General features: G+C 39.7%; 1 protein-coding gene and 2 long non-coding RNA genes across 30 annotated transcripts in view; 1 reads left to right on the top strand and 2 right to left on the bottom strand.

The window, feature by feature from the left end:
* The window catches only part of C2CD5 (C2 calcium dependent domain containing 5), a 93,255-nt gene extending 93,000 nt beyond the window's left edge, over positions 1-255 (bottom strand). For all 27 annotated transcript variants that reach the window (XM_081595986.1, XM_081595964.1, XM_081595967.1 and 24 more), the window contains exon 1: positions 71-255. The gene's annotated coding sequence lies outside the window, so the exon portion shown is untranslated. The remainder of the gene's footprint in view (positions 1-70) is intronic.
* On the top strand, positions 22-22,017 carry LOC145547159 (uncharacterized). Of its 2 annotated transcripts, none has more exons than XR_014083593.1 (3): positions 22-719; positions 13,913-13,945; positions 19,647-22,017. It is a non-coding gene; the product is annotated as an uncharacterized LOC145547159 (long non-coding RNA). The 2 variants fall into 2 exon arrangements; XR_014083594.1 differs by lacking the exon at positions 19,647-22,017 and adding an exon at positions 14,038-14,400.
* LOC145547160 (uncharacterized) lies at positions 935-4,734 on the bottom strand. Its single transcript, XR_014083595.1, has 2 exons — positions 2,665-4,734; positions 935-1,705 (listed from the first exon to the last, which is right to left on the bottom strand). It is a non-coding gene; the product is annotated as an uncharacterized LOC145547160 (long non-coding RNA).
* Positions 22,018-22,820: the final 803 nt, after the last annotated feature.

Below are 22,820 nucleotides of genomic sequence, written 5' to 3'. Positions count from 1 at the left end.
GCGGGGACGCGCCGGGTAACTGACCGAGGACGGCGCGCGGGGGCGCGCTGCGCCGCCTGGTGTTACTTACTCTTGGAGGAGAAAGAGGGCCTTCCGGTGCGGGAACTTAGGCCTCATTCCGGAGAGGCAGGCGGAGGAGTGGCCCCGATGGAGTCTTCTGCCCGAGCTCCACAGCGCTGGCAAGAGAAGCAGAAGCCAGTCGACATCCCGTTGAGCCGCTGCCGCCCTTACTAGTGTTTCTCCTCCCCCCAAAATGGCGGCTCCCGGGGCCGGGGAGAAGGCATCGATTGCTCGGCGCTCGGCCCACCTCGCGGAGGAGATGCGAAATTGGCTGAGAGCAGATGAGAGGCGGGAAGGACTTCGAGGAAGCGGAGGGTAGGGAAACTGGTGGAGTTCCGCATCATCCACCGAGTGCGGGCTGTAGGTTGGAGCCCAGCTGCTTCCGGAGAGGAAGCCGGTATACCCGCCAACGGCGGACCGCAGATGCGGCTCGTAATTTCTCCGTGGGCCGTTACCTTCCCGGCTGCCAGCGCCGCGTTTCCAAAGGGCCAGGAGAGACCGGGCAGTAGCAGAGACGGATAGAGGAGCGGTTTCAGTCTGCCTTTAACGACCCTTTAGTAGTTCGTGAAATCAGCTTAACTGGTTTCTACCTGGAGGGCTACAGTTTTTGTTTTATATGAAATAGAGTGAGAAATTTCAGGAACCTCTCGGATAGTCGAGTAAGTATTGGAGTAATATAGTCGAATAGTCTATAGTAATATTCTTTATTCAGTCATATACACGTGTACTGGGTTACAGATGTTAAGGTAGATTTTGGACGGAAAAATTTTGAAATCCAAAGGCACTTCTTGAAGGAATTTGCCCCGTACTCTTAGGTCATCTCAGGCTGGTTATGCTGGCCCTAAATCGGGCCAATAAATCAGGAGACGAGTTGTTGGAACAAGAAATAACGATTTTAATTGGAAAGTTAGCACACTGAGAAGATGGCCGACTAAGGCCTCAAAAAGCTACCTCTGCTTAATCTCAATTCAGGCTCCTTTTATACAGAAATGGGAGAGGGGCCCACTCTGTTAGTCGTTCAGTCGTGTCTGACTCTTTGCGACCCCATGGACTGTAGCGGGCCAAGTTCCTCTGTCCATGGGATTCTCCAGGGAGGAATACTGGAGTGGGTAGCCATTCCCTTCTCCACAATATCTTCCTGAACCTGGGATGGAACCTGGGTCTCCCATATTGCAGGCAGATTCTTGACGGGTCTGAGCCACCAGGGAAGTCCAGTCGCTGAGCAGAACCAGTAACAGCTGCGGGTTGACGGTTGCTCCCTGTCAATTGCTTGGGGGAGGAGCCCATTGTGGTGCTAACCAATGGCTATAGAGCTCAGCTGCTGTAGCTTGCCCCTGCCCTGACACTATTATAACTTCTTGAAGGAATTTGCCCTCCACTCTTAGTTCGTTTCAGTGTGGTTATTAAGCATCTACAAACCTAAAAATCTATAATTCTGCCAGAATTTCAGGACCTCCTACCATAGGAAATTGGGCTTCTCTGGTGGCTCAGATGGTAAAGAATCTGCTTACAATGCAGAAGACCTGGGTTCTATCCCTGGGTTGGAAAGATCCCCTGGAGAAGGAAATGGCAACCCACTCCAGTAGTCTTGCCTAGAGAACTCCATGGACAGAGGAGCCAGGTGGTCTATGCTGCTGCTAAGTCGCTTCAGTCATGTCCGACTCTGTGCGACCCCATAGACGGCAGCCCACCAGGCTCCGCCATCCCTGGGATTCTCCAGGCAAGAATACTGGAGTGGGTTGCCATTTCCTTCTCCAATACATGAAAGGGAAAAGTGAAAGTGAAGTCGCTCAGTTGTGTCCGACTCTTAGCGACCCCATGGACTGTAGCCTACCAGGCTCCGCCATCCCTGGGATTTTCTAGGCAAGAGTACTGGAGTGGGGTGCCATTGCCTTCTCCGTGGTGGTCTATAGTCAGGGGACTAAAAGAGTCAGACACGACTGAACAACTAATACAGACACCATAGGAAATTATGTTCAGCTAATTGGACGTGCTTGATTAAATAGTTTGAAGACTCAACCCAATTGCGTATATACATAAACTTGCTAAAATGAAGCCTAATTTATAAGCTCAGACTATCAGAAAAAGATTAGAGAAATTGAAACACACACACATGAGGTAACACAAATCACTCCATGAAAGTATCAAAAGCAACGTTAACAATGCATGCCATGTTAAATGCCAGAATGAGCGTTAGCAATATCAATAGAAAGATTATACCACTGGGATTCATCAGGAGTGGAAAATTCCAAATGAAGATATCAAGATGATATTTTTAACTTTGAAAATACTCAACAAGATAGGCATCCAAATTGGAAGGCAAGAAGTAATACTCACTATTTACAGATGATGTAATACTGTATAAAGAAAGGAGAAGGCAATGGCACCCCACTCCAATACTCGTGCCTGGAAAATCCCATGGATGGAGGAGCCTGGTAGGCTACAGTCCATGGGGTTGCTAAGAGTCAGACACGACTGAGCGACTTCACTTTCACTTTTCCCTTTCATGCATTGGAGAAGGAAATGGCAACCCACTCCAGTGTTCTTGCCTGAAGAATCCCAGGGACGACAGAGCCTGCTGGGCTGCCGTCTATGGGGTCGCACAGAGTCAGACACGACTGAGGTAACTTAGCAGTAGCAGTAGTATAAAGAAAGACTCCGTGGAAAAAACTGTTAAAACTAACAAATGAATTCTCTATAGTTGCAGGATACAAAATCAATATATAGAAACCTATTGCTTTCTTTAAAACTAATAACCAACTATCAGAGAAATTAAAATTCCATTTACAACTATCAAAAAATAAAATATCTAGAAATAAATTTAACCAAAGAGATGACAGACTTGTGTACTGAAAACTGTTAAGGCATTGATGAAAGAAGACACAAAATATTGAAGAATATTCCATGCTCATACATTGGAAGAATTACTGTTGTTAAGATGTCCATATTACCAAAAGCATTCTATAGATTCAGTGCAATCCCTATCAAAATTACAAAGCCATGTTCCACGGGACTAGAAGAAACAATTCTAAAACTTTTTTGGAATCAAAAACAAAACCACCACAAATAGCCAAAGCAACCTTGAGAAAGAGGTATCACACTCCCTGATTTCAAACTATACTGCAAAGTTATAGAGTGTGATGTTTCATAAACATAGGCACACAGATTAGTAGAACAGAATAGAAAGCAATAAATAGACCCACGAGTATATGGTCAATTACAATAAAGGAGCCAAGAATATACAGTGGAAAATTTTATAACTACATGCAACATAGGAAACTAGGCCACTATCTTACACCACACACAACAATTAATTTAAAATGGATTAAAGCCTTAAATATAAGACCAGAAACCATAAAACCTCTAGAAGAAAACATAGGCAGTGAGGTCTTGGCATTAAAGTTTTAGACTGAATCCAAAAGCAAAGCCTTTTAGGGCTTTCCCGATGGCTCAGCGGGTAAAGGAATCCACCTGCAATTCAGGAGATGGCAGTTTCGATCCCTGGGTCGGGAAGATCCCCAGAGGAGGAATGGTAACCCAGTCCAGTATTCTTGCCTGGAAAACCCCATGGACAGAGGAGCCTAGCAGGCTACAGTCAAAGTGTTGCAAAGAGTCAGACACAACTGCACACTGCACACAAAAGTAAAGGCAACAAAAGCAAAAATAAATGAGCTTACATCAAACTAGAAAGCTGCACAATAAAGGAAATCACCCACAAAATGAAAAGGCAACCTACTGAATAGAAATGCAAATCATATATCTGATAAGGGGTTGGTATCCAAAATGTCTAAAGAATTCAAACAACTCAATAGTAAATAAGATAATCTGATTTTAAAATGGGCAAAGGATCTAAATAGACATTTTTCTAGAGAAGCCATGTAGATGGTAAACCGGCACATGAAAAGGTGTTCAACACCACTATCATGGAATGCAAATCAAACTACCTTGAGATGTCAACACACACCCATTAGGATGACTACTCTCAAAATGACAAAAGTTAACAAGTGTTGAAGAGGATGTGGAGAAAGGGAGTCCATGCGCATTGCTGGTGGGAGTGTAAATTGGTACAGTCACTATGGAAAACATTATGGAGATTCCTCAAAAAATTAAAAATTGAACTATGATATGGTCAAGCTTATGGATATTTGTCTTCTGAACACAAAAACACTAATTTGAAAAGATGCATCCATTTTAATTGCAGAATTATTTACAAAATAGCCAACATACGAAAGCAACCTATGTCCTGTGATACATGAATGGACAAAGAAGATGCAGTGTATGTATGTACAATGAAACACTAGTCAGTCATAAACAAGGTAATTTTGCCATTTGTGACAACATGAATGGACCTTGAGGGTATCATCCTAAGTGAAATAAGTCAGAGAAAGACAAGTACCGTATGATTTCACTTACATGCGGAATCTAAAAAAGAAATGAACAGAGAACAGACAAAGCAAAACCAAACTCATAGATTAAACAGAGAAAACTGATGATTAGAGGACAAGAGGGATGAGAGTGAGCAAAATGGTGAAAGTGGTCAGTTGTATAGTGATGGATGGTAACTAGACTTACTGTGTTGACCACTTCATAGTGTATACAAATAGCAAATAGTCATGTTGTGTACCTGAAATTAATATAGTGTTATATGTTAGTTTCACCTCAATAAAAAAAAAATACTCAACAGGTTAAATTAAGTATACTAGATAGTGGTGACCCAGAATTATCTTTTCAAAGCAAAAATTTCTTTACAGAAGGAATGCTGTTCATGTAAGTGAGAAGTTGAACCCCCCTCCCAAAAAGAGAAAGACCACCTCAAAATTAAAATCTAAAAGATGGAACTATAGAAACCTTTATCCATCCAAACTATGACAAATGAATAGAGGCAACAGTTTCAATGCAAATTTCCTTAAATCTACCTGCAGTTTTTGTGGAGTGTAACTCTACACTTAAAATGCCCTTACAGTACTCTCAAGGTCAACTACAGTAAGTACATGATCAGCTAATGTTGGTTTGTTTTATTTTGTTTCAATGGTAGAGGTGAAATAGCTTTTTTACTGAAATCAAAATGTAGCTATACTATCATTTTTTAATACCAAAAAATATATATAAAGAGGAGAATTAGATAAATGAAGTTTAGTGACAATCTTAATGGAAAAATAATGCATTATGTTACAGGATGTTGTAATAAAAAAATTTGTAAATTGCACAATTAGAGATTAGCCATTCAGCCTCCTAATTAGTAGCCTGAGAGGTACTTCTACATAGCTGTTGCCTTAGGCTTATCAACAGGAGATTATAATTAAGATGCTTCCTGAAGATTTTTTTTTAGCAGAATTAAATCTGACTTCAGTTTCTCTTCTAATAATTACACTGGTTTCTTTTAATTAGTTCTGGGAACAATACTGACTTTCCTGACAAATCCATCATGATCTGCTTCCTGATTACCCCTTTAGCTTCATACCCTCTCACACTTTCTACATTTTAGATCCTACCGTAATAACCAGAGTTAATGTATGTTGAATATTTGATGTGCAACAGTCAGCACATCTCAACTTCTAAGCCTCCCTAAAAACCTGAGATAGTAATTATCAGTTTTCATTTTATAGATGAGGAAACTGAGGCTTGGCAAACACACGGTGATTACCCAAAGTCATAGAGCTGGTAACTTAGAGGCAGGATTTATATCTAGACAATGCCATTCCAAGAACCCTTGTTCTTTAAAGGCTACATGTAGTTTTCCAATAAATGATGCTTTTCTCTCTGCTTGAAATGCCTTTCTGAGATGGTCATCATAGAAAACATTTAAGAATTCATGTGTGTGCTGTGCTTAGTCGCTCAATCATGTCCGACTCTTTGTGGCCCCATGGACAGAGGAGCCTAGCAGGCTACAGTCCATGGGGATTCTCCAGGCAAGAATATTGGAGTGGGTTGCCATACCATCCTCCAGGGGATGTTCTCAACCCAGGGATCAAACCCAGGTCTCCTGCGTTACAGGCAGATTCTTTACTGTCTGAGCCACCAGGGAAGCCCAAGAATACTGGAGTGGGTAGCCTATCCCTTCTCCAGCTGATCTTCCCGACCCAGGAATCGAATCAGGGTCTCTTGCATTGCAGGCGGATTCTTTACCAACTGAGCTACCAGGGACAACCTAAAGAATTCATGACTCAGTTTAAATGTGACTTAGATGTCTTCCCGGTTCTCCTTCGTAATAAACATACTATGCTACCACTGCATCTAATACATGTAATATTGCGCTGTCCATATACATAATTATTGGCTTGTCTCTCTCCATTCAACTTTGAGCAACTTGAGGACTGCTTTCTGCTCACTCATCTCTCAGTTCTCAGTTCCCTGCCCTTCATGTGATCAAGAAAATACTTGTGGAATTAAATTTAAGTAACAGTATTACTACATTGCTCTCTCTTTCCTGACTTCCTAAAATCCTTTCATCTCTCTCCATCACCTCAAAGTTAAGCTTCTCAAGGGTTGTCTACATGTGGTGTCCTCTCCTCACCTCCCAGGCACTCCGGAAAATTTTTCTATCTGGCTTTTGCTACCACTACCAAAACAGCTTTCACTGAGGCCACCAATAAACTTTTCTCACTAAATCCAGTGGACAGTTCACGTTTTACATGACTCTCAAGAGCATTTGACAGTCAATCAAGCTTGAAATAGTCCTCCAAGCTTCTCTTACCTATTCTGCTATATACATCTGTCTTCTCAGCTTACTCTCAGTCCATAACAAATGATGTGTTCTTCTCAGTGTGCCATTCTTGCTCCTCTTCTAACTTCTCTCCCTAGGTGATCTCACTCAAGCTCATAATTTCCATTTCCATTTGTTTAGCTAAGGAATCTCACATTTTTTATCTGTAGTTCACAACTTTCTCCTGGGCACTGGACTGATAGATACAACTGCCTAATTCCTATTTCCATTTGGAATATCAAAGTGACCTTAAAGTCAACATATCTAAAATGGAACTTATTTTCCTTATCTCTCCTGGAACTACAGCAATAGCAATTACAACAACAACAACAAAATAAAAGACCCAGTTCTCTTCCGCTATAGTCCCCCAACTCTAACAATAGCATCACCTGATGCCTAGTCAAGCGCTCAAGCCAGAGGCTCACTGGTTTAAGATTGAGGGGGGATACAAATGATAACTTGAACTCGGTTCGGTTACTTTTGCGCTGATTTACTTCTAAAGCAGTAAATCAAACTTAGTGTAGCATAAAAATGAGCCAAATAGGCAGCTAAGTAGGATCATCTTCCCATTGGTTCCTTTGAATCTCATAAAGTCATGATGGTGGGCATCCTCACCACATTGAGTGAGATGTTCTCCAGATTGTTCGATTATTGAAGTGGAACACATTGCTTGGTGTTAGTAACCAACGATGCACTCAATGAGCCATGTCACCCAGGTGTAATGGGCAGGTTAAAGGCCTTGACTTTCTTATTTTGACAAGCTTGTTATTTCTTACTGTGACAAGCTCCCTTTATTAGTGCCTGTACTGCAAAGCCTAGAGGTTTTCCATTTATGTCCATTTAAGATCTTTCTGGAAAACTCTAGCCACAATTGATAATTACCTTGGACTCGTCCTCTTACCCTTGACACTCAAAGAATTACCAAGTCCTGTGGCTTTTAACTTCTAAGCATCTCTCAAATCCATCTACTTCCTTCACTATTTATCACCTGGATGTCTGGTAACCCCACTTCCACTCTTGTTTTAATCTATGAAGCCACCAAAGAGATGTTTTTAAATAGCAAATATATTTATTTGCATCACTCTATTTTAGGGGAATTTTTTGCCAAAGATTAGGTGACATCCCTTTTTTCTTGTCAGAGACTTTTCTTTATAAGAAAGTAAAAATGTTCAGAACTTAGGGAGATCAGAAGTGGGTTTTTAGTTTAATATTTGCCTTGATGGGTTTGTTTAAAGCCAAACCATGACTTTCCACCTGTGTTACCCTATCACCTAATGCTAGATTGTTCCATTTCAAGGGGATTGTTGCTCAAATGAATTGTTTTGTTTCAGTATCTACAGACTGAAATAGATCCCAGTTCACCACAATTCATTACAAGTTATACAAGTTAGATTGCCTCCTGTGTATGCGTGCTCAGTTTTGTCTGACTCTATGCCACCCCTTGGACTGTAGCCCACCAGGCTCCTCTATCCATGGTTTTCTCCAGGGAAGAATACCGGAGTGGGTAGCCATTCCTTTTTCCAGGGGATCTTCCCGACCCAGGGATTGAACTCACGTCTCCTGCATTGGCAGGCTGAGTCTTTACCACTGAGCCACCTGGGAAGTCATATACAAGTTAGATACTGACCCTTAAAAGTTTTAACTCAGCCGCTGTATTTCCTCTGATGCAGATTATTTTTCCTTTGCCAGTTAGGTGACATTAATAGAGTTTTTCTGATCCTATAGGCCATTATCTTCACAGAGACATTGAATGTGACATTAATTGAATTACATGGTATAAATTTCTCAACCCCTTTGTTAATGTCCAGTATTTTCCTATTGTTAGAGGAGATGTCCAATAATGTTCCAATGTATCTTGAAAAGTAAAGCTAGAGATATATATTTACTAAAATCTGTCATGAGCAAGATTCAGCTTCTAGGCTGAACTCATGTGGGCTATTTAAAGGAGGAATGCTAACAAGTAAGGCAGTTACTAATTACTGCAATTGATGGGAAGTACAGAAGTGAACCTAATCTATGGCTAGTACCCCTGTACAGCTCTCTGTGATAAGAGACGCATGCAGTCTGTTCCAAACAGTTGCATAAAGGATTTCTAGACCTGCTATCGGTCGAGTTGCTTCCCACAGGATAAAGTAGCTTCATACATTACAGGCAACATACATGCAGACAGCTACTGCAATTCAGATGCAACCAGTTGAAATTTTAGCAATACCTATGGGGACCATGTTGGAACAACAAAACTCAGCTGGTGTAGGGATCTGAATAAATATTCCAAGAATAAATTCAACTACGTACCTTGGGACCTTCAGTTCAGTTCAGTTCAGTCGCTCAGTCGTGTCCGACTCTTTGCGACCCCATAAATTGCAGCACGACAGGCCTCTCTGTCCATCACCAACTCCCAGAGTCCACCCAAACCCATGTCCATCGAGTCGGTGATGCCATCCAACCATCTCATCCTCTGTCGTCCCCTTCTCCGCCTGCCCCCAATCCTACCCAGCATTAGAGTCTTTTCCAATGAGTCAGCTCTTCGCATGAGGTGGCCAAAGTATTGGAGTTTCAGCTTCAACATCAGTCCTTCCAATGAACACCCAGGATTGATCTCCTTTAGGATGGATTGATTGGATCTCCTTGCAGTCCAAGGGACTCTCAAGAGTCTTCTCCAACATCACAGTTCAAAAGCATCAATTCTGCGGTGCTCAGCTTTCTTCACCGTCCAACCCTAACATCCATACATGACCACTGGAAAAACCATAGCCTTGATTAGATGGACTTTTGTTGGCAAAGTAATATCTCTGCTTTTAAATATGCTATCTAGGTTGGCCATAACCTTCCTTCCAAGGAGTAAGCGTCTTTTAATTTCATGGCTGCAATCACCATCAGCAGTGATTTTGGAGCCCCCAAAAATAAAGTCTGACACTGTTTCCACTGTTTCCCCATCTATTTCCCATGAAATGATGGGACCAGATGCCATGATCTTAGTTTTCTGAACGTTGAGCTTTAAGCCAACTTTTTCACTCTCCTCTTTCACTTTCATCAAGAGGCTCTTTAGTTCTTCTTCACTTTCTGCCATAAGGGTGATGTCACCCACATATCTGAGGTTATTGATATTTCTCCCAGCAATCTTGATTCCAGCTTGTGTTTGGGACCTTAGTTCCTACTTAACTCCTGTGGCTTGTCTTCACTCCCACTTGGGTAAAGAAACTGACCCACCACCACCACACCTAGCCAAAGGAAGTTTGCTCAAACATCCCCTGATATATATTACTATTGAATGTCTGTCTACTGCTACAAAGAAAAAAACCAAAATTTCTAAACTATACTGTAAGATTTTATGTGATTTGGCCCTACCAACTTTAAGTAAGTAAGTGTTAGTCACTCAGTCAGGCCCGACTGTTTGCAACCCCATGGATTGAAGCCCACCAGGCTCCTCTGTCTATGAGATTTTCCAGGCAAGGATACTGGAGTGGGTTGCCATTTCCTTCACCAGGGGGTCTTCCCAACCCAGGGATCGAACCCCGGTCTCCTGCACTGCAGGCAAATTCTTTACTGACTGAGCTACAAGGGAAGCCCAACTTTACCAGCTTAATTGTCATGACCCTCCCTCCCACTGGCCTATTCCAACTGCATTGGTCTCCTTTAAACAATACCATTTTCCATTTCTTAATAATTAATGTTGAGATAACTGAATAGTTGTATGGAAAAGGAAAAATTGAACATGTTCCTCACATCATAGTAGTTGGAACGTATATCACAGAAAAAGGATTAATAGCTCTGGGGTATAAAGAGCTTCGAAAAGAGGTTTTTCTTAATGACTAAGAAATATAAACAGATGGTTCATGTCCATCCTGTGCATGCATGCTCAGTCACGTCTAACTCTTTGTGATCCATGGGCCTTTGCCTGCCAGGCTCCTCTGTCTGTGGGATTTCCCGGGCAAGAATGCTGGAGTGGGTTGCCATTTCCTACTACAAGGAATCTTCCTGACCCAGGGATCAAACCCACATCTCTCTCTTACATCTCCTGCATTGGCAGGCAGATTCTGTACCCTGCACCACCTGAAAAGAGAAAATCAGGGAATTCTCTGGCAGTCCAGTGATTAGGATTTTCACTGACAAGGGCACAGGTTCAATCCCTGGTCTGGGAACTAGAATCCCAAAAGCTGTGCAGTGCAGGGGCAAACAAAAAAAAAAGAAAATCAAATGGTCCTTGAGCATATAAAAAGATGCTCATAATTTTAAAAGATGCAAATCATACCATAATGAATTGTCATTTCTTATATATGTGGTAGGAAAAAACCCAAAAGCTTGACAAACACTCTGTTGGCAAAGCTGTGGGGAAACAGATATATCATACATTTCTGGTGGGAATGCCAAAACATAATCCACGTGGAGAAGAATGTGGGGATATTTAGCACAATTAAAAATGAATTTTTGTTTGATGCAAAAATCTCACTTCTAGAAACATATTCCAAAGAAACACTAACAAAAACACAGAAGATTGTGTGCAAAAGGCTATTAATGATAGCACTCTTTGTAACAGCAAAAGACTAAGAACACATATGCCTATCATGAAAAAGACTGAAAATCATGAGAGGCTGAATAAAGTATTATGTCATTTGCATATTTAAATATGAATAGTATGCAACTGTAAAATGAGTAACGACTATATCTATATATTACTGAGGAACAATTACCAGGATATACAGGCTAAGCATGAAAAAACAAAGCATGTTTTGAAAACAATCAAGTTGAGGGGAAAAAAAAAACAACCACCAAGTATCTTTTCTCCAAGGAAGGGGAGGAATAATAATAAAGAGAAAAGTATTCACATATGTTATTTTGAAGCAAAGAATAAATGAAAACTAATAAAAATGGTTACCTGTGAGGAGAGAGAGAAGATAGGAAAGAAGCTAGCCTTTTTAGAAAAGTACTTTATTCTGTGGCACAGACTTTGGAAACAAAGCAAAGTACAAAAAAAATTTTTAATTGAAATCAAAATAAGGCAAATCTAATTATATAGAAGGTGCTTGCCTCGTAGCTCAGATGGTAAAGAATCTGCTTGCAATGCAGGAGACCTGGCTTCAATCTCTGGGTCGGGAAGATCACCCTGGAGACACAAATGGCTACCCACTCAGTATTCTTGCCAGGGAAATACCACGGACAGAGGAGCCTGGCAGGCTACAGTCTGTGGGTCTCAAAGAGAAAAACGGTAAATTAACCACACACAAAAAAGATGATTCAAAATGTCTTTACAACCAGAAGTTCATCTATATATCTCTACTGCGAAGTATCCTAGGGAGAAAAATAACAGCAAAGAAATCTTAATCTGTTTTATATGATCAAATCTTTGGTAATAATATACATATTGAATATATGTGTGCATATATATATATTATTGGGGCCACATCAAATTTAATAGCATGTATATTTTATTGGAACACATCAGATGTGTAAAAATCCAGTGTTCATAATGATATTTACAGCAACAGAATAAAAAGCCTCATTGTTCCCTTTGGAGAATGCTAGGAAACAAACACATTATTCTGAGAACAGAAACTAAATAAAGAGAATGAATAAAGTATTATCTTGCTTTTCCTAGAAGAATTTCACCTCAAGATAACCTAAGGGAATAATTTATAAGGGAAAGTTTTTCTTTATAGATATATTCCAGTTCATAAATAAAAGAATAGTAAAATTAAGATATTACTGGTCTGCACTGTATAGCACAGGGAACTATATTCAATGCTTTATAATAAACTGTAAAGGAAAATATATGTATCTAGCTGAATCATTTTGCTGTACACTAGAAACTAAAACAACGTTGCGTGCTGAGCCATTTCAGTTGTGTCTGACTCAAGTCAACTATACATCAATTAAGAAAAAACACAATAAGATATCAGCAATGTCAGAATGGCTATCATCAAATAGAACACAAATAACATGGTGAGGCTGTGAAGAAAAGGGGACGCTTTTTACACTTGGTGGGAATATAAATTGGTGCAGCCACTGTGGAAAACAGTGTGGAGTTTCTCAAACTAAATATGGAACTATCCATATGACCCAGCAATCCCACTCCTGGGTGTATACCAGAAGAAAACAAAAACTTTAATTTGAAAAGATACATGCACCCCAATGTTCATAGCAGTATTATTTACAATCGCCAAGATATGAAATGAATCTAAGTGTCCAACAGATGAACAGATAAAGAATACATGGCATATACCTACAATGAAAAACTACTCAGCCATAAAAAAGACTGAAATTTTTGCTGCTTGCAGCAACAAAGATGGACTTGGAGGGTATGACGCTAAGTGATCTAAGTCAGAGAAAGACAAATATTGTATGATACTGCTTATATGTGGAATCTTAAAAAGTACAACAAACTAGTAAATATAACCAATAAGAAGCAGACTCACAGATATAGAGAACAAACTATTGGTTACCAGTGGGGAGACGAAAGGGAGGAAGAACAACTTAAGGGTAGGGATTTAGAGGTACAAACTACTAGGTATAAAGCAAGCTACTACATTTATATATTGCACAACATGGGAAATATGGCCAATATTTTATAATAATTGTACACATGTAACCTAAAATATTATACATCAGCATACTTTAATTTTAAAAAGTTAAAAAAAAATTATTACCAGACTACAAACACTAATGAAATCCTGGATTTATGCAATGGTGATCAGTGGATGCAGACATCAAAAAGGAGAAACAATTAGGCTTATATGTCTCCCAACTTGATACCATAGGATGTGTATGACACCTGTGAAGTATTCCTGCCAAAAGAAATTGAACCTGAATCTGATCAAATCTCTATACGTAATTACCAGTTTTACAGAAAATACAGGTGACAAAGGGGATGCAATCAGGAAAATCTAAAATAAGGACAATTCTATAGAACAAGTGACTCAAATTCTCCAACAAAATTATTGTAAATAAAGTCAGCAAAATGTTATATATTTTAAAGGATTTAAGACACAATTCTACCAAACATAGTGTATGCATCCTAATTAGACCCTTACATTAACAAATCACCTCTGAGAACATTTCTGAAACAGCTAAAGTTTAATTTACAGGAAATTTGATAATATTATCAAGTATTTAATCACAGTGTCATAGCTATTTTAACTCTTTGTATTTTAGAGTGAAGAGGAGCAGAATACATCACCCCAAAAGGTATCTCTTTGGCATATGTGGATTATTCTAAGCTGAAAGCAATCAAGACCCAGCAGATTTAAGGAAAACTTTTTTTCTTAACTGTCTGAAAGATTGTAAATAGGGAGCCTGGCCCAGACAGAGAGTTATTACCAGAGATGACTTCTCTACCTGAAAGACTTGTGTGTGGCAAGCCAAACTTTTCTCATCTTCCGGTAACTTGTCTTCCTCCCTTTGAAGTCCCAGGCCCCTACCTGTGTCTCCTTAGCTAAAGAGGACACAGCCTTATATTAGCCTCAATTTTCTGACCGATTTTGAATGTCATTGTCTCTGAGGGGCTCCTGTACATATGCATTTAAATGTGTCTTTCTCCTGTTATTCTGTCTTATTTAATTATTAGACCAGCCCAAGAACCTAGAAATATTTTCACTTCTACAAGAAATAATATAGAATTAATAAAATGTTTTCTTTTAAAATTAAGTCTACCATGAATTATTTTACTCATTCTGTGTCTAGGGTGCTCAAGACATTGAAGTTGAAAGATGAGTAGGAATTAATTTCAACACAATTGGCATTTTCTCAAAGAAACCTTCCCTGCATTCCCAGATTAGTTCAGCATTGTGTAGTGCTTTAAGTTACCCCTTCTGATGTTAAAATAATTGTAACTAAATAATTAATTAGGGGAGTAGTTGTTTAAAGCCCTCTGGTAATAAGCCCTGTGAAATCAAGCACTGTCCATTTCTGCCTCATCATTCCATCGCTGGCACATTACACACAGTAGGCAATACAGTGTATTTTTATTAAATGAATAAAATGTCATGTCCCTGTGTAAGAAGAACTTTTGTTGTATTCTCAAGTTTGATGAACTGCTAAGGACTTGCAAGGAGACAATAGCCCTGGATTTAAATCTTTAACTCCTCATTTACTGTTTGAGACTGAGTAAATTACTTATGCTGTAAAAACTAAGGATTTCTATAAAATTAAGAATTATTGGGAGCATTTCAATAATGCATTTAAACTTTCTGGAGGGACTTCCCTGGTGGCTCAGTGGTAAAGAATCTGCCTGCTAATACAGAAGACACGGGTTCTATCCCTGGTCCAGGAAGATCCCACATGCCATGGAGCAACTAAGCGTATGGGCCACAACTACTAAGCCTGTGCTCTAGAGCCTGGGAGCCGCAACTACTGAAGCCCCCTTGCCCTAAAGCCCGTACTTTGCAACAAGAGAAGCCACTGCAATGAGAAGCCCTTGTACCACAAGAGAGTAGCCCCCTCTGCAACTAGAGAAAAGCAGGAGCAGCCACTAAGACCCAGCACAGCCATAAGTAAATAGTTCTTTCAAAAAAAAGTTTCTGGAACACAAAAGTATCCAACAACCATTAACTATTGTTTAGCTATTCATTTATTCAGCAAACATTTTTACGTGGCAGAAACTGTTCAGGGAACCAAAGATTTTGTGGTGAAGGAGAAACATTATCACTGCCCTCATGGGATATATTTCAGTAGAGGAGAAATTAAGAGGTAGGTAAACAAATACTGTAATCTCATGCAAGTATATTCACAACAAAGAATAATAAGAATTATTTTAAATAGAATAACTTGAAAATAGCTCTTTTAGAAGATAATATCAGGAAAAAAGGAGGGGAATACACAATGCAATGATGTAGGGGGAGAAGGGATGGTAAAGAAATTAGCTTCTCTGTAATAAACTATTATGATTGTGGATTAATTTATTTTCCATTACAGTTCTATCAATTTTTTTTTTGCTTTATGTATATTGAGGCTGTTATTCAGAGGACACAGAAATAAAATTGTGATCTCTTCCTGTTGATCATGTCAACATTACAAAGTGAACTGCTCACAATATTTTTTTCATGAAAGCATTAATATTGCCCAACCAGCTTTCGATTGGTCAATATTCTCACAGCATATTGTCTGTCCTTGGAATTTTCCAGGCAAGAATACTGGAGTGGGTTGCCATTTGCTTCTCCAGGACATCTTCCCAACCCAGGAATCGAAACCATGTCTCCTGTGTTTCCTAGCATTGGCAGGCAGATTCTTTACCACTGTGCTGCCTGGGTGGTATATTTCTGCCTGTGAAAATGTTAGTTGCTCTTTGCGTCCAACTCTTTGTGACTGCGTGGATAGTAGCCCACCAGGCTCCTCTATCCATGGAATTCTCCTGACAAGAATACTGGAATGGGCTGCCATTCCCTTCTCCAGAGGATCTTCCTGACCCAGGAACTTAGGTCTCTTCTACATTGCAGGCAGATTTTTTACCAGCTGAGCCACCTCATAAGACTTCTCTGTATATAAATTTTTCATATGTTTTATTGTGAGGCATGTTTCCCCTAGCACAGTGTTTTTCTCATAGTTGGCACTCAGAGAATAAAGAGCTATTTGTTGCATAACATAACATTGTTATGTCAGCAAAGGAAGCCATCTAAGGGTTTTTTGGAGGAAAGAGGCATTAACATAAAGAGCTATTTTCAAGTTATTCTATTTAAAATAATTCTTATTATTCTTTGTTGTGAATATACTTGCATGAGATTACAGTATTTGTTTACCTACTCAATGAATTTGCTGAATGGTGACACCACTACATATCGATTGTTAGAGAATTTAAGGGCTCATGTAAATAGTGGTTCCTGAGTGTTTTATTGGACGAACTGCATGACACTTTAAAATTTATGCAAACACCACCCCTTTTAAAGAGCTCTTTAGAACTTTTGACTACAGGGCCCTCTCTTCCGCCACCCTGATCATTTAGGGAGGCATTTCCTCACGCTAAGCCACAAGACAACTCTGGGGAAGAAAGGCTGGTGGGGAGTGGTGGGGCAGGTATAAATAGATCTTGTCATTTTATATGTTAAGGAACTGGGGTTCGGTGGTAATTTGCCTACGGTTAGTGAACACTCCGCCTCTTTCCTTCCTGTAACACACCCTTTGCAAACAACAAAGTAATTTTAAAATTCTGTTTTGGTGATCATATTTTCCACAACAAGTGTTCAAGTCCTGAGGCAAAAATGAGCCCCAATGTGCCTTGGAGAAAAGTAAGCAAGTGAAAGAAGGATAGTTGAGCACTGCTTTTATCATTGCTGTTGTTAGGGAATTAAATTGACCCTTTCTTTGATATCATCTTTCTAGTCTCTGGAACAAGAAGTGCATATTTTCTTGTCTCTCTTGTTCCTCTAGAATGCCCTTTCTCTCCCCACTTGTGCAAATCTTACTGCTTCCTTCAGCATCAGTTACTATTTACTGACGATGCTTTATCCTTATACAAGGTGTAAGGTATGGACCTTGATCTCCAGAAGTTTGTAGTTCAGGTGTGTGGATGAAACATTTATTACACATGAAAAATATTAACTATAATAAATGACTACATGTTGTTGGTTAGTCACTAAGTCATGTCCGACTCTTTGTGACCCTGTAAATTGTAGCCCGCCAGGCTCCTCTGTTCATGGTATTTCCCAGGCAAGAATACTGGACTGCTGTGCCATTTCCTTCTCCAGAGGATCTTCCCAACCCAGGGATTGAACCCACGTCTGCTGCATAGCAAGCAGTCTCTTGCATTGCAGGCAGATTATTTACCACTGAGCCACCTTTTGGGTGTTAACTTAATGACTTGGACAAAATATTAAAGGTGTTAAGGAATCTGAGAAAAGTCAGGGAAGAAGCCTCACATTAAAGATAGATTTGAGCTGGCAATTTGAGGATTAGCAAGGTCTAGACAGTGGGGATTCCTTTGAGAAAAAAATCAAGAACAAAACTATTGGAGAAAGAATGCTTATGAAATAGTCTAGCAATAATGACTAGAGTTATGGCTGGATTTGGGGATTTTGGAGAAATGTGATAACTTGGAAGAAGGATATGTTATACCCAGGGCAACAAATGGCAACCAGAATTGGGAGGGAGGTGATCTGATCAATAAAGCGAAGGAGCAAGAACATTGTTATGTCAGCAAAGGAAGCCATCTAAGGGTTTTTTGGAGGAAAGAGGCATAACTAGAGCAATATTTTACTAAATGAAAATTCCATGAGGATTCAGGATAAATTGAACTGCTGAAGGCCAAAGAATCATTGCTGTGCTTTAGCTATTAAATTAGCATAAACATGGTAACTGTCAATGGAAAGGAGAGACGGAAATTATTAAGGAAGAATTGATGAGACGTAGCTCTGCACATTAGAGGGAAATAAAATGAAAGAAAAAGCCTGCCTCAAGTTTCGAAACATGAGGAAACAGAAATGAAGGCACTATTACTAGAAAAGGGGGAAAATGAAAATCAAGAAAAATGAGTTTAGTTTTGTAATATTTTTAAGGAACAAAAATTCAGCCGAGTCAATGTAAGCATCGAATTGGCTTTATTAACAATCCATGAATCAGGCAGCATCCATCTAGTAAACAGATAGGAGCTCCCTTGAGTTATGGAAAAGGAAAGGTTTTTAAAGACAGAAAGGGGGTAGAAACAGAAAATTATTAACAAACAATGAAGTTTCAGACAGGATCACCTTTCTAAGGGGAGAGAAAGTACCTATTGGCCAAATTGCTTCCATTAGTGCTGACAGGTAATTCCAGGCTGACTGGTTAAAGGTCACATTCCAAGGGAGTTGAGACAGCATTTAGGTTAGGTATTAAGTCTTGATTTGGTGACCTGGACTTAGCGTAAATGACTCTATTTTGGGACTGTTGTTTCTTTTTTAAAACATTGAGTTTCATGAAGTCTTCCTCAACTGTCCCAATCTGCTTTGAGCACCCCAAATCCCAGTGACTTTACAGCAAGGAATTCTTATGCCAATTCTATGAGTTGGTTGGATGGCTCCTCTGTCAATTTTGCTGAACCACTCATGCAGCTGCATATTTGCAAGAATGGCTTTTCTTGCAAGAACGCTGGAATTTGCAAGACTGGGGGTTTGACACTGGCTGTTAACTACGGGGTCTCAAGTCTCCTGAGAATGTGCGCCATCCTATGGTGGGGTAGATTGGCTCTATTATGGTAGACATAGCCAGCATTCCAGCAGGGCGGAAACAGTCTGTCACTGAAATTTCTTGCCTTAATTGTTTCCAAAGTTTCCAAAGTCCACCTAACAGTCAGGAACCACTATCATGACCCAGTATCCTCTTTCATTGCAAATTGAACTTGATACTTAAAATGATACCATTTAAAAAGTTTATTTTTTTATACTTAGGGCCTTGAAAGGTGAGCTTCTTTCAATTGAAGTGTTACATGTATTGGGGTTCAGACTATATCACTCCAAAATGTACCTCAATAGCATATTGATTATTTTGAATTAAAGTTGCTAAAGAAATGGCCAATGCAAGAGGGCCACTCTGACTCTCTTCTCTGTCTCCCTGAAAGCAGGGAATAAATGTCTCATGTGAAAGATGCCCTCCTTTCACCTGGAGGCAGAAGGACATTCTTATCTCCTGAGGTAGGAAATTGGGGCTGAGAAGCCTGTGTAAATAAACCTGGCGACTTGTAAAATTTACTACCCAAAACCCAAATTCAGTTCAGATTCTTCACTAATTGGGTGCCCCAAACCTAAGTTTCTTTGTCCAGTCAATTCCTCACAAATTTATTGTTTCTTTGTATAAAAAGTATAAAAGTTGCCTGTTTTTGCCACTTCTTAGGTGTCATTTCTATGGGACCACAATGTGCATGAATTAAAATATGTTCCTTTTTCTCCTATGAATCAGTCTTGTCTCAATTTTATTATTACTCCAGCTACAAGAACACAAGAAAGGGAGAAGTAGAAATTTTCCCCTCCCCAACACATGCATTCAGCCATGTGAACTTCCACATATTCAAGCTGGTTTTAGAAAAGGCAGAGGAACCAGAGATCAAATTGCCAACATCCGTGGATCATCAAAAAAGCAAGAGAGTTCCAGAAAAACATCTATTTCTACTTCATCGACTATGCCAAAGGCTTTGACAGTGTGGATCACAATGAACTGTGGAAAATTCTTCAATAGATGGGAATACCAGACCACCTGACCTGCCTCTTGAGAAACCCGAATGCAGGTCAGGAAGCAACAATTAGAACTGGACATGGAACAACAGACTGGTTCCAAATAGGAAAAGGAGTACGTCAAGGCTGTATATTGTCACCCTGCTTATATGCAGAGTACATCATGAGAAACGCTGGGCTGGATGAAGCACAAGCTAGAATCAAGACTGCTGGGAGAAATATCAATAACCTCAGATATGCAGATGACATCACTATTATGGCAGAAAGTGAAGAAGAACTAAAGAGCCTCTTGATGAAAGTGAAAGAGGAGAGTGAAAAAGTTGGCTTAAAACTCAACATTCAGAAAACTAAGATTATGGCACCTGGTCCCATCACTTCTTGGCAAATAGATGGGGAAACAGTGGCTGACTTTATTTTTCTGGGCTCCAAAATCACTGCAGATGGTGACTGCAGCCATGAAATTAAAAGACACTTACTCCTTGGAAGGAAAGTTATGACCAACATAGACAGCATATTAAAAAGCAGAGACATTACTTTGTCAACAAAGGTCCATCTAGTTAAGGCTATGGTTTTTCCAGTAGTCATGTATGGATGTGAGAGCTGAACTGTGAAGAAAGCTGAGCACTGCAGAATTGATGCTTTTGAACTGTGGTGTTGGAGAAGACTCTTGAGAGTCCCCTGGACTGCAAGAAGATCCAACTAGTCCATCCTAAAGGAGATCAGTCCTGAGTGTTCATTGGAAGGACTGATGTTGAAGCTGAAACTCCAGTACTTTGGCCACCTCATGCAAAGAGTTGACTCATTGGAAAAGACCCTGATGCTGGGAAGGATTGGGAGCAGGAGAAGAAGGGGATGATAGAGGATGAGATGGTTGAATGGCATCGCTGACTCAATGGACATGGGTTTGGGTAAACTCCGGGAGTTGGTGATGGACAGGGAGGCCTGGCGTCCTGCGGTTCATGGGGTTTGCCAAGAGTCGGACACGACTGAGCAACTGAACTGAACTGAACATATGCATGCAAAAATTTTCATGATGTAGAGAAACATATAAAGACAAAAGCATCCTTCATACTCTTTCCTTAGACCATACAGCTTTGAGGTGCCTTGAATTTTAATGACAGTGTATCAGATCTGTCTATAAAAGAGAGTTGGTCACATGGCCCATGTTAAAGTCTAATCTTCCAAGAGTCCTTGTCATCCATAACTTTCTCCACTTTCTGTTTTTCTGACTCAGAAAGAGAAATGATGGTTTGAGATGTTCCCTGAAGATTAGCAATTTTGTGAAAAATAAGCAGAGATTAGCAGAGTGCGGACATCTTAGTTAATGACTTCAATTATTACAGGCTTGGAGTGATGGTGCATCTTTAACGAAGATGTGAGGAGAAAATAGCTGGTGAATGGCATCTGGAACTTAACTGAAAAATTTTTTGCTTGGGGTCAAATAGAGAAATAAGTAAGAGATTGATATCATTCGTAGCATAGGATACTTTTGTTTTGAAGCTTCATTATATAACAAGCTAAAACATAATAGTTCTTTCAAATACTTTTATGGTAAAAATCATAATGAACAGAATCAAAGACTCATTTCAGCTCTTTTCTCTTCTCACCTAGGATTTAGTCTATCCACAGAGAAGAATATATTTATGGGTGCATCGCATGGTGATGGTAACTGAAATCACAGAAACAGTGTCTAGGAGAAAATACATTCCTTGCTCTTTGGGTGCTTCACACCTTTTTTCTTTTTTTTTAATCATTCTCTTTTATGTGGTTATAAAAGTCACAATATTTTTGCTTAATACATCTGATCCTCTGCATAATATAATGGAAACTTAGGGAAACCTTTGGATTTCCAATATTCTAAACAACGCACAAACTCCAAAGCATGAATAGATAATTTACTCACTCTGTAAAATTTAGAAGCTGATCTAGAAACTCAGCTGACTTAAGCTGGGAAGAGCCTATCTAGAGCTTTTGATCAGATTCCTCACTTAGGATATTCCAAACATCCTTTCTAATTCTATCTTGCTCCCCTTTCATGTATCTTTTTCTTCTGGAAAAAGCAAAATCAATGCCCCAATATTCCAGATAGCTGGCACCTGAATTTAATGTGCCACAAAAAAAAAAAAAGGATAGTTTTTTTAAATTAAACTTTGAGTTTTAAGATGAAATTTGTAGGTTCACATGCAGTTGTAAGAGTAACAAAGAGATCCCATGCACCTTTTACCCACTTTCCCCCAATAGAAAGTTGTTTTTTAGTCACTAAGTCATCTCCAAGTCTTTACAATCCCATGGACTGCAGTACATCAGGCTCCCCTGTTCTTCACCATCTCCAGGAGTTTGCTAGATTCATGCCCATTGAGTCAGTGATGCTATCCAATCATCTCATCCTCTGTCACCCCCTTTTCCTCCTGCCCTCAATCTTTCCCAGCATAAGGGTCTTTTCCAACAGTAGGTAGCATCTTACAAAACTCTAGTGCAATAATACAGACATCGCTGGATATTGTTAGAGCTCCAAAAAAATATTTTATTGTTATTTAATGGTTTATCTAAATTAGCCCAAAATGAACTCACTGGCCAGCAAGGATAACCCACACATGCTAATCACTTGCCACCATCATTGTCTAACCAATGGAAATTCAGAGCCGTGCTGGAAGAATTGGATTTAGTCATATAAATCACAATGAATGAAACTAATTATGTAATTGTGAATAATTCAAGTTTAATTCCATTAAAGAAAGGGTTGAGAATGTGGGGGAAAGTACTAAGAAAAACCTTAGATGTTCTTTGTTTTGGGGTTCTTTTCAAAATATACTCCCCATTCTGATAAACTTTCATGGGTAGTGGTATGGTCAACAAAATTCTCAGATGGTCCCCAAATATCCCACCAACAGGCTGTGCATTCCCTGGTAATCCCCGGGACTGTGAATCTG

This window comes from Giraffa tippelskirchi, chromosome 4 (assembly GCF_054371585.1).
Source record: "Giraffa tippelskirchi isolate mGirTip1 chromosome 4, T2T-mGirTip1v1.2.pri, whole genome shotgun sequence".
Lineage (NCBI taxonomy): Eukaryota > Metazoa > Chordata > Mammalia > Artiodactyla > Giraffidae > Giraffa > Giraffa tippelskirchi.
Note: the sequence above shows the minus strand (reverse complement) of the source record. Positions and strands in the feature narration are given on the sequence as shown.